The sequence below is a fragment of the Triticum aestivum genome, chromosome 6D (genome assembly GCF_018294505.1).
Source record: "Triticum aestivum cultivar Chinese Spring chromosome 6D, IWGSC CS RefSeq v2.1, whole genome shotgun sequence".
Lineage (NCBI taxonomy): Eukaryota > Viridiplantae > Streptophyta > Magnoliopsida > Poales > Poaceae > Triticum > Triticum aestivum.
In genome coordinates this window covers 443,622,712-443,634,453 of record NC_057811.1, presented here as the reverse complement: position 1 = coordinate 443,634,453, position 11,742 = coordinate 443,622,712, and positions in this window count along the sequence as shown.

Sequence of the window (11,742 nt, the reverse complement as noted above, 5' to 3'; positions counted from 1 at the left end):
ACATATGAGCTAGGATGCAGGCAAGTGAGCAAAGTAACATATGAGATAAGCATGAACTCACAAACTACTACAGTACTTGACATACAAGAAAATAATAAGATAGGGTAGCATATGTCTCACACCATATGAAAGGGTACCAGGTTTCATGAGCATAAAACAAACCAAAGCAAATAAGAGAGTTTGCGAGAGAGAGAAGACCAGGCAAATAAGACACTCGCAACTCGACAACGACAAATCCCTAAACTCTCTCCCCCTTTGGCATCGAGACACCAAAAGGGGAAAGAGTGCTGCTACGGCCACAGGTGATAGCAGAACTGAAGAACTCCAGCATCACATCCCCGTGAGATCGTCTGCTCCTCCGTCATCGGCAGGGGGCTGCTCAGTGTCTGAGTCTGTCCACGGGCAGTGCTGCTGAACCCACTCCTCCTCATCTATGATCTTGCCCTCAGAACCGCTGTCAACTGTAGAACTTAACTAGCACATGAGCTCCTTGTGACGGCTCCTGGACTTCTTCTCAGACACATGAGCCATGTACTGACCATGAGACTCTATGCAGAAAAGTTTCTTCATTTTTCACTTGAGCTTCTTTGCCCACGAGGGCTCCGCTCCAGAGGGCTCATAGTCATCATCATCATCAGCATCAGACTCTGTGTCAACGTCAGTAGCTCCAGATGGAATCCGAGACCTCGGGACCGATGTGCCCCAGTTCTCCTTCTTCCTCAAATGCTTGATCTCATGAGGGATCAACTCGCCAGTCTCCAGCACAACATTAGGATAAGTGTGCATGCAAGCCTTCTCAATAAGCAACATGAGAAAAGGCGCATAGATGGGGCACTTGCGCTCAGAGATAGCGGTGACAAGCTCAGACCACATGACATGAGAGATATCCAAGGATTCTCCAGTTTTTTCTTCTTTCTCATGCTGGCAGAAAAGAAGCATGTCCACGAGAAAAGAGTGAACCATATCCAAGTTCCCAATGCGAGGGAAGAGAATCTCTATGAAGATGCGATGAAGTATGTCCAAAAAGGCCGGCAGCTCATAGGTCTCCTTCTGAGTCTCAGGGTGAATCTTCAAAGTACAGTACGGCCAGAGAGATTGCTTGTGAGTGGAAGTAGCATTGCGGTGAGGGCGAAAGCCGACTGGATTGTCAATTCCTTTATCTTCAATCCTAAGTAACTCCATGAATGCCTTCCATTTGACAGAGAGAATCTTGCCATTGGTCATCCGTGTCAGAGTTCTTTCCTCATCCGTTCCAAGATGGACCGTGGCATAAAACTGAGCCACCAAATCTGCATCAAAGTCCTTGTTGAACTGCATGATCCTGAGAATGTTCAGCTGAGCACACATCTGTAGGGCTTCGCCAAAGTAGGCAGGATCCCTCTCCATATAGTCAGTGTCAATGGTGCGAACATCAACATAGAGATTCTTCTTTGCTTTGATCACGTCAAAGTAGATTGCCCACTGAAAACGGTTCCAGAATGGATGGTTGACAAGATTGGGTGCCGACGCTTCTCCCAGAACTCCTTGGCATTCATCTCAGTCACGGACTTGGGCTTCGGCTTGGGCTTCTTCGCAATACTCTTGGACGAAGTTGGTGGAACACTTAAAGGAGGAACACTTGAAGAAGCAGCCACTGTCTCAGAGATGCGATATCGCTTTGAAGTAGAATGCCCGGGGTTGACACAACGGACATGTTGCTCAGAAGGGCCATCACCTGGAACCAAACACACGGACACAGGAAACAACACGAAAGAACGAGCATAAGCCACCAAAACAAGGCAACAACGATCAAGGTTTGGTAGGAGAAAGAGGAAGTTGGCATCCAGCGGAAGTACCGCGACAAGGCAGCGGTAGTACCGCCTATAGCCCTCAAGAGGTAGTACCGCTCCAAGAGAGCGGTAGTACCGCTCTAGGCGGGAGGGGCGGCGATTCCTTACTGCCGCGGCCAAATCCGGTACTGCCATGATACGTCTCCAACGTATCTATAATTTTTGATTGTTCCATGCTGTTATATTATCAATCTTGGATGTTTTATAATCATTTTATAGTCATTTTATATCATTTTTTGGCACTAACCTATTGACATAGTGCCAAGTGCTAGTTGCTGTTTTCTGCATGTTTTTTACATCTCAGGAAATCAATATCAGACGGAGTCCAAACGCAACGAAACTCCACGGAGATTTTTTTGGACCAGAAGGAACATAATGGGCCCTGGCTACACCTAGGGGGTGCCCCGAGGAGGGAATAACCCACCAGGGCACGCCAGGAGGCCCAGGCGCGCCCTGGTGGCTTGTGCCCACCTTGGGTGCCCCCCGGACCGCCTCTTTGCTCTATAAATACCCCAATATTCCCAAAACCCTAGGGGAGTCGATGAAATATTCATGCAGCTGCCGCAGACTCCAGAACCACCAGATCCAATCTAGACACCATCTCGGATGGGGTTCACCACCTCCATTGATGCCTCTCCGATGGTGCGTGAGGTGTTCTTTGTAGACCTTCGGGGTCCATAGTTAGTATGTAGATGGCTTCATCTCTCTCTGAATTCTCAATACAATGGTCTCTTGGAGATCCATATGATGTAACTCTTTTGCGGTGTGTTTGTTGGGATCGATGAACTTTGAGTTTATGATCAGATCTATCTTTTTTATATCCATGAAAGTATTTGAGTTTCTTTGATCTCTTTTATGCATGATCTCTTATAGCCTTGTATTTCTTCTCTGATATTTGGGTTTTGTTTGGCCAACTTGATCTATTTATCTTGCAATGGGAAAAGGTGCTTTGTAGTGGGTTCGATCTTACGGTGCTTGATCCCAATGACAGAAAGGGAAACGACACGTATGTATCGTTGCTACTAAGGATAAAACGATGGGATCTATCTCTACATAGATAGATCTTGTCTACATCATGTCATCGTTCTTATTGCATTACTCCGTTTCTCCATGAACTTAATACACTAGATGCATGCTGGATAGTGGTCGATGTGTGGAGTAATAGTAGTAGATGCAGGCAAGAGTCGGTCTACTAATCTTGGACGTGATGCCTATATAATGATCATTCCCTGGATATCGTCATGAGTATTTGAAGTTCTATCAATTGCCCAACAGTAATTTGTTCACCCATCGTTTGCTATTTTTCTTGAGAGAAGCCACTAGCGAAAGCTACGGCCCCCGGGTCTCTTTCTCATATATTTGCCTTTGCGATCTACTTTTTCCTTGCATTTATTTTCAGATCTATTAAACCAAAAATATAAAAATACTTTGCTGCACTTTATTTTATTTGCGATCCATTTATTCAATCTAATACAATTTTACCTCACGTCTGTTTGCCTATCTTGAGGCACCGTACCCCAGAAGGGATTGACAACCCCTTTAACACGTCGGGTTGGGAGGATTTGTTATCTGTGTGCAGGAGCTATTTACGTTGTGTTGCTTGGTTCTCCTACAGGTTCGATAACCTTGGTTTCATATCTGAGGGAAATACCTACCGCCGCTGTGCTGCATCATCCCTTCCTCTTTGGGGAAATACCAACGTAGCTTCAAGCGACATCAAAAGGAATTTCTGGGTCGTTGCCGGGGAGGATCTTCAACATATACCAGGTTCCTAATCACAAATCTCATCTCCTCGCAATTTAAATTATTGCCATTTGCCTCTCGTTTTCATCTCCCCCACTTCACAAAATTTGTCATTTTATTCGCCCCTCTTTTTCGTTCGCCCCTTTTCTCGTTAGATCTCTTGTTTGCTATCTCTACTTGTGTTACCATGTACCTTCTATTTGCTTGCATCTTTGCTTGCTAAAAATATATTGATATGGATGCTCATCCACTTGCTAATATTTTCAAGAGATCCAATTATGATGAACCTATTGCTAGTGAACTGAGTTCACAAGATTATCTTTATGAAGTTTTGCTTGAGATTTATGAATCTGTAAATTATGATGAAGTGTTAAAAGAAGAAAATTATAAAGTGATTCATGATAGCTCCTTAGATGAAAAGCATGATTGCAATGATGTTACTACAAATTCTATTAATGTCAATTGTGTTAATAATATGCAAAACCCCAAGCTTGGGGATGCTAATATTTTTGTGTACACTACTTACTGCAATGATCATGATTGGGGTGATAATGATTCTTATGATCTTGAATATTTATTTAAACCTCATCATGAATATGTTTGCAATAATAATGAAAGTGGGTTTGGAAGAGTGTCAACTTTAGGTGTTAATGATCCCACTACTTTGGAGATTTATCAATCTTGTGAATTTTTTGATAAAAGTGGGTTTGGAGAGGTCATGACTTTATTTGATGATAATTCCACTATTTTGGAAGAGTGTCACCTTTGCATGCATGTGGATCATTGCTACCTCTTGAGCACTGCGTTGGTTTTCCCTTGAAGAGGAAAGGGTGATGCAGCAAAGTAGCGTAAGTATTTCCCTCAGTTTTTGAGAACCAAGGTATCAATCCAGTAGGAGGCTATACGCGAGTCCCTCGCACATACACAAACAAATAAATCCTCGCAACCAACGCGATAAGGGGTTGTCAATCCCTACACGGTCACTTACGAGAGTGAGTTCTGATAGATATGATAGGATAAATTTTTTGGTATTTTTATGATAAAGATAACCAATCATACATAAAAGAATTCAGAAGATTCAAATATTGTTCATAGATAAACTTGATCATAAACCCACAATTCATTGGTCTCAACAAACACACCGCAAAAGAAGATTACATCGAATAGATCTCCACGAGAGAAGGGGAGAACATTGTATTGAGATCCAAAAAGAGAGAAGAAGCCATCTAGCTAATAACTATGGACCCGAAGGTCTGAGGTAAACTACTCACACTTCATCGGAGAGGCTATGGTGTTGATGTAGAAGCCCTCCGTGATTGATGCCCCTTCCGGCGGAGCTCTGGAACAGGCCCCAAGATGGGATCTCGTGGGTACAGAAGGTTGCGGCGGTGGAATTAGGTTTTTGGCTCCGTATCTGATCGTTTGGGGGTACGTAGGTATATATAGGAGGAAGGAGTACGTCGGTGGAGCAACATGGGGCCCACGAGGGTGGAGGGCGCGCGTGGGGGGGGGGGTAGGCGCGCCCCCTACCTTGTGGCTTCCTGGAAGCTTCCTTGACTTAGGGTCCAAGTCTCCTGGATCATGTTCGTTCCAAAAATCACGTTTCCGAAGGTTTCATTCCGTTTGGACTCCGTTTGATATTCTTTTTCTGCGAATCTCTGAAATAGGCAAAAACAGCAATTCTGGGCTGGGCCTCCGGTTAATAGGTTAGTCCCAAAAATAATATAAAAGTGAATAATAAAGCCCAATTATGTCCAAAACATAAGATAATATAGCATGGAGCAATCAAAAATTATAGATATGTTGGAGACGTATCAAGCATCCCCAAGCTTAATTCCTGCTCGTCCTCGAGTAGGTAAATGATAAAAACAGAATTTTTGATGTGGAATGCTACTTGGCATAATTTCAATGTAATTCTTCTTAATTGTGGTATGAATATTCAGATCCGAAAGATTCAAGATAAAAGTTCAATATTGACATAAAAATAATAATACTTCAAGCATACTAACTAAGCAATTATGTCCTCTCAAAATAACATGGCCAAAGAAAGTTCATCCCTACAAAATCATATAGTTTAGTCATGCTCCATTTTCGTCACCCAAGAATGCTCTCATCATGCACAACCCCGACGACAAGCCAAGCAATTGTTTCATAGTTTAGTAATCTCAAACATTTTCAACCTTCACGCAATACATGAGCGTGAGCCATGGACATAGCACTTTGGGTGGAATAGAATATGATGATGGGGGTTATGTGGAGAAGACAAAAAAGGAGAAAGTCTCACATCAACGAGGCTATGAGCTATGGAGATGCCCATTGATTGATGTTAATGCAAGGAGTAGATAGGGATTGCCATGCAACGGATGCACTAGAGCTATAAATATATGAAAGCTCAATCAAAAGAAACTAAGTGGGTGTGCATCCAACTTGCTTGCTCACGAAGACCTAGGGCACTTGAGGAGGCCCATTGTTGGAATATACAAGCCAAGTTCTATAATAAAAAATTCCCACTAGTATATGGAAGTGACAAAATAAGAGACTCTCTATCATGAAGATTATGGTGCTACTTTGAAGCACAAGTGTGGTAAAGGATAGTAACATTGTCCCTTCTCTCTTTTCTCATTTTTTGGGCCTTCTATTTTTTTATGGCCTTTCTCTCTTTTTTTTATTCCTCACTTGGGACAATGCTCTAGAGAATGATGATCATCACACTTCTATTTATTTACAACTCAATGATTACAACTCGATACTAGAACAAAGTATGACTCTATATGAATGCCTCCGGCGGTGTACCGGGATATGCAATGAACCAAGAGTGACATGTATGAAAGAATTATGAATGGTGGCTTTGCCACAAATACTATGTCAACTACATGATCATGCAAAGCAATATGACAATGATGAACGTGTCATGATAAACGGAATGGTGGAAAGTTGCATGGCGATATATCTCGGAATGGCTATGGAAATGCCATAATAGGTAGGTATGGTGGCTGTTTTGAGGAAGATATAAGGAGGTTTATGTGTGAAAGAGCGTATCATATCACGAGGTTTGGATGCACCGGCGAAGTTTGCACCAACTCTCAATGTGAGAAAAGGCAATGCATGGTACCGAAGAGGCTAGCAATGATGGGAAGGTGAGAGTGCGTATAATCCATGGACTCAACATTAGTCATAAAGAACTCACATACTTATTGCAAAAATCTACAAGTCATCAAAAACCAAGCACTACGCGCATGCTCCTAGGGGGATAGATTGGTAGGAAAAGACCATCGCTCGTCCCCGACCGCCACTCATAAGGAGGACAACCAAAGAACACCTCATGTTTCAAATTTGTCACATAATGTTTACCATACGTGCATGCTATGGGACTTGCAAACTTCAACGCAAGTATTTCTCAAATTCACAACTACTCAACTAGCACGACTTTAATATTACTACCTCCAAATCTCAAAACAATCATCAAGCATCAAACTTCTCTTCGTATTCAAAACACTCATAAGAAAGTTTTTACTAATCTTGAATACCTAGCATATTAGGATTATTTAAGAAAATTACCATGCTATTTAAGACTCTCAAAATAATCTAAGTGAATCATGAGAGATCAATAGTTTCTATAAAACAAATCCACCACCGTGCTCTAAAAGATATAAGTGAAGTACTAGAGCAAAAACTATATAACTAAAAAGATATAAGTGAAGCACATAGAGTATTCTAATAATTTCCGAATCATGTGTGTATCTCTCAAAAGGTGTGTACAGCAAGGATGATTGTGGTAAACTAAAAACAAAGACTCAAATCATACAAGACGCTCCAAGCAAAACACATATCATGTGGTGAATAAAAATATAGCTCCAAGTAAAGTTACCGATGGAAGTAGACGAAAGAGGGGATGCCTTCCGGGGCATCCCCAAGCTTTGTCCTTTTGGTGTCCTTATATTATCTTGGGGGTTCCATGGGAATACCCAAGCTTAGGCTCTTGCCACTCCTTGTTCCATAATCCATCAAATCTTTCACCCAAAACTTGAAAACTTCACAACACAAAACTCAGCAGAAAATCTCGTGAGCTCCGTTAGCGAAAGAAAACAAAAGACCACTTCAAGGTACTGTAGTGAACTCATTCTTTATTTATATTGGTGTTAAACCTACTGTATTCCAACTTCTCTATGGTTTATAAACTCTTTTACTAGCCATAGATTAATCAAAATAAGCAAACAACACACGAAAAACAGAATCTGTCAAAAACAGAACAGTCTGTAGTAATCTGTAACTAACGCAAACTTCTGGAACTCCAAAAAATCAGCCAAAATAGGAAGACCTAGACAATTTGTTTATTGATCAGAAGCAATTGGAATCAATATTTTATCACGTTCTGGTGATTTTTAACAATTGTTTTTGTGAACAGAAAGTTTCTGGAATTTTCTGCAAGATCAAATAACTATCATCCAAGAAGATCCTATAGGTTTAACTTGGCACAAACACTAATTAAAACATAAAAACACATATAACCAGAGGCTAGATCAAATATTTATTCCTAAACAGAAGCAAAAAGAAAAAAAAAACTAAAAATAAAATGGGGTCGCCTCCCAACAAGCGCTATCGTTTAACGCCCCTAGCTAGGCATAATAGCAAGGATAGATCTAGGTATTGCCATCTTTGGTAGGCAATTCATAAGTGGCTCTCATGATAGATTCATATGGTAGTTTTATTTTCTTCCTAGGGAAGTGTTCCATGCCTTTATTAATGGAATTTGGAATCTAATATTCCCTTCCTTCATATCAATAATTGCACCAATCATTCTAAGGAAAGGTCTACCAAGAATAATAGGACATGAAGGATTGCACTCTATATCAAGAACAATAAAATCTACGGGCACATAGTTCCTATTTGCAAAAATAAGAACATCATTAATTCTTCCCATAGGTTTCTTAATAGTGGAATCCGCGAGGTGCAAGTTTAAAGAGCAATCATCAAAATCACGGAAACCTAGCAAATCGCACAAAGTTTTTGGAATCGTGGAAACACTAGCACCCAAATCACACAAAGCATAGCATTCATGATCTTTAATCTTAATTTTAATAGTAGGTTCCCACTCATCATAAAGTTTTCCAGGGATAGAAACTTCCAACTCAAGCTTTTCTTCATAAGATTGCATCAAGGCATCAACGATATGTTTGGTAAAAGCTTTATTTTGACTATAAGCATGAGGAGAATTTAGCACGGATTGCAACAAGGAAATACAATCTATCAAAGAGCAATTATCATAATTAAATTCCTTGAAATCCAAAATAGTGGGTTTATTAATATCTAGGGTTTTGTTCTCTTCAATCCCTCTTTTATCAATTTTAGCATCGAGATCTAAAAACTCCGAATTTTTGGAACGCCTTCTAGGTAAAGGTGGATCATATTCAGTCCCATCATTATCAAGATTCATATTGCAAAACAAAGATTTAATAGGGGACACATCAATAACTTTTAGATCTTCATCTTTATTTTCATAGAAATTTGAAGAACACGCTTTCATAAAGCAATCTTTCTTAGTACGCATCCTAGAGGTTCTTTCTTTGCACTCATCAATGGAAATTCTCATGGCTTTGAGAGACTCATTGATATCATGCTTAGGGGAATAGATCTCAGTTTTAAAGAATCAACATCAAGAGAAATTCTATCAACGTTCCTAGCCAATTCATCAACTTTAAGCAATTTCTCTTCAAGCAAAGCATTGAAATTCTTTTGCGAATTCGTAAACTCTTTAACACTAGTCTCAAATTCAGAGGGCATCTTATTAAAATTTCCATAAGAATTGTTGTAGGAATTACCATAATTATTAGAGGAATTGCTCGGATAAGGCCTAGGATAAAAGTTTCCTCTATACGCGTTGTTACCGAAATTATTCCTACCAACAAAATTCACATCCATAGATTCATTATTATTCTCAATCAAAGTAGACAAAGGCATATCATTGTGATCAGAAGAAACACTCCTAGTAGCAAATAATTTCATAAGTTCATCCATCTTTCCACTCAAAACATTAATTTCTTCTATCACATGCACTTTTTTATTAGTAGACCTTTCAGTGTGCCATTGAGAATAATTAACCATAATATTATCTAGGAGTTTAGTAGCTTCTCCTAAAGTGATTTTCCATAAAAGTGCCTCCCGCGGCTGAATATAAAAGATTTCTAGAAGCAAAATTCAATCCGGCATAAATTTTTTGTATAATCATCCACAAATTCAAACCTTGAGTAGGGCAATTACGTATCATTAATTTCATCCTCTCCCAAGCTTGTGCAACATGTTCATGATCAAGTTGCTTAAAATTCATGATATCGTTTCTAAGAGAGATGATCTTAGCGGGAGGGAAATACTTAGAGATAAAAGCATCTTTGCACTTATTCCAAGAATCAATACTATTTTTAGGCAAAGACGAAAACCAAGCTTTAGCACGATCTCTAAGCGAAAAAGGAAATAGCTTCAAATTAAAAATATCATTATCAACATCTTTCTTCTTTTGCATATCACACAAATCAACGAAGCTATTTAGATGAGTAGCGGCATCTTCACTAGGAAGGCCGGCGAATTGATCTTTCATGACAAGATTCAACAAAGCAGCATTGATTTCACAAGATTTAGTATCGGTAAGAGGAGCAATCGGAGTGCTAAGGAAATCATTATTGTTGGTATTGGTAAAGTCACACAATTTGGTATTATCTTGAGCCATCGTGAGAAACAAGCAATCCAACACACGAGCAAACAAAAAGCAAGCGAAAAAGAGGCGAATGAAAAAGAGAGGGCGAATAAAACGGCAAGGGTGAAGTGGGGGAGAGGAAAATGAGAGGCAAATGGCAAATAATGTAATGCGTGAGATAAGGGTTTGTGATGGGTACTTGGTATGTTGACTTTTGCGTAGACCTCCCCGGCAACGGCGCCAGAAATCCTTCTTGCTACCTCTTGAGCACTGCGTTGGTTTTCCCTTGAAGAGGAAAGGGTGATGCAGCAAAGTAGCGTAAGTATTTCCCTCAGTTTTTGAGAACCAAGGTATCAATCCAGTAGGAGGCTATGCGCGAGTCCCTCGCACCTACACAAACAAATAAATCCTCGCAACCAACGCGATAAGGGGTTGTCAATCCCTACACAGTCACTTACTAGAGTGAGATCTGATAGATATGATAGGATAATACATTTGGTATTTTTATGATAAAGATGCAAAGTAAAGAAAAAGCAAAGTAAAAAAGCAACGGAAATAACTAAGTGTTGGAAGATTAATATGATGAAGATAGACCCGGGGGCCATAGGTTTCACTAGTGGCTTCTCTCAAGAGCATAAGTATTTTACGGTGGGTGAACAAATTACTGTTGAGCAATTGACAGAATTGAGCATAATTATGAGAATATCTAGGTATGATCATGTATATAGGCATCACGTCCGAGACAAGTAGACCGACTCCTGCCTGCATCTACTACTATCAATCCACACATCGACTGCTATCCAGCATGCATCTAGAGTATTAAGTTCATCAGAACAGAGTAACGCCTTAAGCAAGATGACATGATGTAGAGGGATAAATTCATGCAATATGATAAAAAAACATCTTGTTATCCTTGATGGCAACAATACAATACGTGCCTTGCTGCCCCTACTGTCACTGGGAAAGGACACCGCAAGATTGAAGCCAAAGCTAAGCACTTCTCCCATTGCAAGAAAGATCAATCTAGTAGGCCAAACCAAACTGATAATTCGAAGAGACTTGCAAAGATAACCAATCATACATAAAAGAATTCAGAAGATTCAAATATTGTTCATAGATAAACTTGATCATAAACCCACAATTCATCGGTCTCAACAAACACACCGCAAAAGAAGATTACATCGAATAGATCTCCACAAGAGAGGGGGAGAACATTGTATTGAGATCCAAAAAGAGAGAAGAAGCCATCTAGCTAATAACTATGGACACGAAGGTCTGAGGTAAACTACTCACACTTCATCGGAGAGGCTATGGTGTTGATGTAGAAGCCCTCTGTGATCGATGCCCCTTCCGGCGGAGCTCCGGAACAGGCCCCAAGATGGGATCTCGTGGGTACAGAAGGTTGCGGCGGTGGAATTAGGTTTTTGGCTCCGTATCTGATCGTTTGGGGGTACATAGGTATATATAGGAGGAAGGAGTACG